Source organism: Elephas maximus, chromosome 7 (assembly GCF_024166365.1).
Source record: "Elephas maximus indicus isolate mEleMax1 chromosome 7, mEleMax1 primary haplotype, whole genome shotgun sequence".
NCBI lineage: Eukaryota > Metazoa > Chordata > Mammalia > Proboscidea > Elephantidae > Elephas > Elephas maximus.
Window position 1 is genome coordinate 54,624,303 of NC_064825.1, and position 6,000 is coordinate 54,630,302.

Consider the following 6,000-nt stretch of genomic DNA (forward strand, 5'->3'; position numbering starts at 1 on the left):
ATCCAGAAAAGAAGTTGAAGTGAGGACTTTGAGGTTCTGACTTTCTCACCTATACCTATACAAACTCTGGAGATCAGACAAGGAAAGTCTTCCAGACTTCTACAGGTTACTCTCACAGAACAATTCTACTTCACATCCTGGCATTTGGTATAGGAAAGATCTTAGCTAAAATGTATAATAATAGGAGCTGAAATACCAGGAACAAGGCTGCCTCATAAGGAAATGAACAAGTTCTTCATCACTTTCCCATATGTGTTCATGAACACCCAGAAACCACCTGCCAAGAAGTCAGCATTTATTAATGGAAGACCAAGGGTAAACCAATTCAAATCCCAGCTCTATCACTCTCCAGCTGTGTGATCTTGATCAATTCGCTCAACCTCTCTCAACCTGATTTATTACTTGTGATCTGGAGAGGTTTATTCTTACTTCATAGGCTATCAAGGAACTTCCGTAGGAAGATTATCATGGAAGATGCTCATCTGAAGAGCCAAGCACATTACATGGGACACAGCAGTGGTAAAAAGTATAATTTACCTGTTAAATTCCCTTTATCTGAAGGGGAGACTACCTCAGTGAGAAATTTATCTTAGTGGTGGTCAGGTCTTCGGTCTGCTCACAGTGTGCCTATTGTAGCATTGAGCACACAGACAGACAAACTTACTACATCTAGGACCAGGGAGTAGTAGTGGAGTCTCAGGTCCTGCAGGGTTTAGAGTGGGAGTGAGTAAAAAAGCTGGAGTATTTATCCTGTTATTAAGGCCCCAGTTGAGAGTGGGAATTCCCTTGGGACACTGAAAAAAGACCTCTGGGATGGTGGAAAGAGTTAGCAAAGTGAGGCCAGGAACTTTGGGCCTTGATGGGGAAGGGAATGATAAGATAGCAAAGAAGATCTTTGAAAGTTTACTGCAGGTAGGAAGGGGGTAGGCAGATAGATCCCTAAGCACAAATAATCTAAAAGGCTTTTTAGTATAGGAACAAATTTTAGGATATTTTCCTAATTTGGGATATTTTGCTAATTCTCTCTACCCCAAATATTTGCTTCCCTGTGTTTCTTTTGGGCAAACTACTCAATTTCTCTGAACGTTAGCTCTTCATCTGTGAAATGGGAAGATGATAAAGATAAGATGATATATGCAAAGCATGTACCATTTTGCCTTGTGTATGCCAAGCAGTCAATAAAAAGTTTGAATTATTTTGTTATTTTATCCAACCCAGCGATCATTCTACTATATGCAAAGAACTATACTAGATGTTAGGGCAAGGAGATGAAGGATTGTGTCCCTGTCTAAGGAAATCACAGTTGGGCTTGGAGAAATGGGCAGACATATAAAAACTAATTACAATTGAATGAGCTATATGTAGACATATGAAAGACAAAGAGGCTCATTTGTCTGAGGAAGAGTTAAGTCTGTCAGAGAGAGTTAAGGATTTAGAATTTAGAAGTATAAGGTGGACTTGGTGGGAGGGGCGCACCAGAGAGAGGAGATAGCATGTGCAAGGCAAGAGACAATGGGAATGTTCTGGGAACCAGTGGAGTCCAGTTCAAGGTCAAAATATTCACAAATCTTTCCTAATACTCTGAGCCCCGATGGCTATCCTTTCTCTCCTCTTGCCCACACCACATCTTATCAAATGCTGTTGTGCTACAGTCCACTTTAAATTTTGCTGATGTAATGATGGTGTGTAAGTTAAGTAATAGCTCTTAGCCTCTTGTTCCTCATGTGTAAAAACGGGGCATGTATTACCTACATTGTGGGGTTGTTGAGAGATATCATATGAGAGATTACATAAAAGGCATTTAGCGTACTGCCTAGCACATAGTAAGTCCTCAAATAAAACAAAAATTGCTTTTGAGGCAGTTCTGACTCATGGCAACCCCAGGTGTGTCAGAGTAGAACTGTGCTCCACAGGACTTTCAATGACTGAGTTTTCAGAAGCATATCACTAGGCCAGACTCAAACCACCAACCTTTAGGTTAACAGCTGAGCATGTTAACCATTTGCACCACCCAGGGACTTCAGGTCTTCAGTAGATTGTTATTATTATTATATTTGAGTTGGCTTCCTACACAATGGAACTTGTGAAGGAAGAGATGAATTAATTTTTCTCCGATAATGCTTAGAAGATGATCATCATGATGCCAGGAATTGGGGGAAGAATGCTGAATGAATTGATGGAATTCTAATCAAATGTAGGCCAGGAAGCTTGATGTAAGACAATCAGAAATCAGTAAATATATATTGGTGACTTACTATGTACCTGACATTGTCCTGGAGATAAAGATGTTTGAAAAGATTCTTGGTTTTAAGGAGCATTAAATAGAGATGGTGAGAGAAGACCTAGTGGGGGCTGGCATGGACCAGATGATAAAGAAGAAGGAAAGGGCTTTGTTCTCTGAGCATTTAGCTTCCCTGGTGACCTCACAGAGGACTTCTACTTCAGGAATTAAAAGTTTCAGGAATCCTGGGTTATGGCCCCCACCCCATTTAGTTCCTCCAGGGACACAACTGGTTCTAACAGACGAAATTTAAGGGTAAGTGGCAATCACAGATCAACGAGACGACTCAAGTTTTCTAGCAGCCCCACAGTGCTCAGAGCCAAACCTAGATTATCCAATATTCCAATGGGACTCAGAAACAGACATGGCTGCTCAGTGTTAACTTGGGGTACCACTGGATAGATTTTATGCAGCCAACAACATAAATTCTACAGATAATTTTTGATCACCTATTATGTGCCAGGAAACACTGGTGGCATAGTGGTTAAATGCTAAGGCTGCTAACCAAAAGATGAGCAGTTTGAATCCACCAGGTGCTCCTTGGAAATTCTATGGGGCAGTTCTACTCTGTCCTATAGGTCACTATGAGTTGGAATAAACTCGACGGCAACAGGTTTGTTTTTTTTTTTTAAATTATATTCCAGCATTTAAGCATTGGAAATGTAGCAAAGAACAAAGAAGACAAAATACATATTCTCACAGAAATTCTATGCTGGTAAGACAGACTTTCATTAAAAATTAATATATAACATAAAACAGGTATTGGAAAGTGCCATGGAGGAAAAAAAAAAAAAAAGCAGGATAGGAAGTAGAAAATGACCGGAAGCACAATGTTAGGCAGGGTGGTCATAGTAGGCCTTTCTGAGAAGGTGACATTTGATCAGGCATCTGGATAAAGTGAGCAAGCAAATCATGCAGCTATGTGAAGGACTATTCTCCAGGCAGAGGGAAGAGCGGATGCCAAAGACCTTAAGACCTGGAATATGTTTGGTAAATGTGAGAGACCATCAGCCCGTTGCTGAAGTGGAGTGATTGAGAGGAGAGAGTAGGACATGAATTTGAAGGGGTAGCCAAGGTCTAAGTTTTGAAGGGTGTTGTAAACATGATTTAGACAGGATTTTATTTGAAGTCTGATGAAATCTACTGAAAGATTTTGAACAGGGTTCTGTCATGCTGTGATTTAAGTTTTAAAATATTCACTCTGGGTTCTCGATAGGGATGTAGGGGGATAAGGGAGAGTGGGAAGCTAGTTGGAAAGTTATTGTGACAGTCAAAGAGTGAAACGATGGTGGTTTGGAGTGGCAACAGTGGAAGCAATGAGAAGTGATTACTTTTGGGATATGATCTGAAGGTGCAGCAGACAGGATTTTCTGACAAAATGATTGAAACGTGGGGTTATGAGAATATTATATGATTCAAGGAAGGCTTCGTTTTGAGCAAATGAGTGAGTAGAAGAGCTTTACTGCATGGGAAACCCTTAGCGAAGTGTAGATTTATAAGGATGGAAGGATAGGGGAATCAGAGTTTTGTTTTGGACATGTAATTTTGGAAATGTATGTTAGATAAGCAAGAGTAGATGTCTGGTCAGCAATTTATATTTACCAAGCTGAAGTTCAGAGTAGATGTCTGAACTGATAATTTGTGAGTCACCAAATAAGAGATAAAGTCATGAAAAATGAGATAATCTAAAGAATGAATATAGAGAAGAGACTCTGACATCAGAGGTTGGGAACAGATGAAGTAATCAGAAAAGGATATTCGGAAGAAGAATCTAGTAAAGTAGAAAGAAAGCCTACATAGAATGTTGTTCAGGAAGCTAGGAAATAGTGAGTACTCCACTCTGCCAAGTACTGCCACAGGGTTGACTAAGATGAAATTTAAGAATTGATTACTGGGTGTGTTAACACTGTGGTCATCGGAAACCTTGGTGCTGCAGTTATGTGTAGTGATGATATCTGTAGTGTGACAGTGGCAGTAGGTGGTTGAGGTAAGGTAGAAGATAATTGGATATGAAGAACTTGAGAGACTGAGAGACCAGAGATCGCCTACATGGATACTGAAATCACTGAGAAGGATGACAGAGTAGAAGTGGAAGGCAGAAGTAGAAGCGAGTCTGTTGTTAAAATCTTCAATGGATGAAGAAGAGTGATCAGAGATATGGAATGGTTTCGACACAATGGGATAGGATGTAGTGACGAGGAAAAACAAGGGCAAATCCCCATCTGTAAAGAACATAGATCAGATCATTGAATTTTAGATGTAGACCTGGGATCTATGTTAACCCTCAAAACTATGCCTCATTGCTGATGCCTATCCAAAAGAAAAGGAGCAGCAAAATAAATGACCATGTTTCCACTTAGCCTTAGACTGTGCCCCTCAGTCCTAGCTATATATCTCCTGACTTAGCCTATGTTTTCGGCCCACACTCCTTGGAACCACAGCCTTTACTTATTCTTGCCACTTCTGTTCTCTTTCAACTCTGTCTAGGCCCCTATGACCTCAGTCTGTGTCACCTCACCCTCACTCTTGATCACACGATCCAAACCTGGATCACTTTTAATGTCAACCATAAACTGCCCAAGCCAGCCTGTGTTTTCTCAGCTTTTGTCAGAATCTTTCCCTAACCCAACCTGGGTATCTTCTATCTTGACTGCTCCCAATACCAGCTTGTGGCACCTCAAGTCAAGACTACCACTGCCACATAGTGTGTGTCTCCCCAGCCTAATTCAGACATTAACAATACAGGCCCTGTGAAGAAGCACCACATCAACCCAATGTGATCCAGTCTTCAGGTGAGACAGATGAGCTTATCACTGAGGAGAAGAGCCGGCAATCTAATGCAGGATCTGGATGTCTCTGTGGGATGAGAGGAGGAAGTAGGAAGGGAGGAGGAAGTGACCAGGTACAGGCCCAACAGGAGCTGTTGGGATGTATCTTGAAGAGTAGTTCAGGTCAAAGCGCATAGGGAGTTCCTGTGAAAACTGACTTCCCCTCTCAGGACCTGGCAGAACAGGAGGTGCTGAGATCAGTTGTGGGGTGAAAGTATCCACCTTCACTATTAGTATTAATGATTAATAATTCCACACCCAGTATTACTGAGTAATAATTAATATTATTTACATTGATCCTCAAGTATCTCACTGGATCCTCTCCCAAATCCTGTGAAATGGGCAAGACCAGAATTATTGACCCCACTTAACAGACAAGGGAACAGTCCAAGGAGTGCAGAGGTTAAAGGCATCACCAAGGTCATATATGGGACTCAGCCTACTTCCCCACCCATAACCTTCACCCACAGTTATGTCTCATATGTCACACCTAAGTAAACAGAAAATGAAACAAAACAAAACCTCAAAACTCCAAAACAAATCAGACAGAACAAAAACTAATAGATAATAGATAGCCTTGGCTAGTTATGACTGAACCCCACCTTTCCAAATCACAATCAGAAAGCACACAAAACAGGCATCCATTTGTGTATTCTAAGGAGGCTCTATTTTTCAGCAGGCACTGAAAGGAAGGTAGGCGAAGGTGGAGAGAAGCACAATGATTACTGAGAGCAGACTAAACTCTGTCTCAAGGGAGGCATGATTGAAAGCCATACAATGGGGAGAGAGTAGACGCAGGAGCTTGGGTCAGGAGTCCCAGAAGACTGAAGACTTGGGCAGAGAGGGACCCTAGAATCACCCCTGGAGAAGAGACCAGGTCCTTCTTTTCCT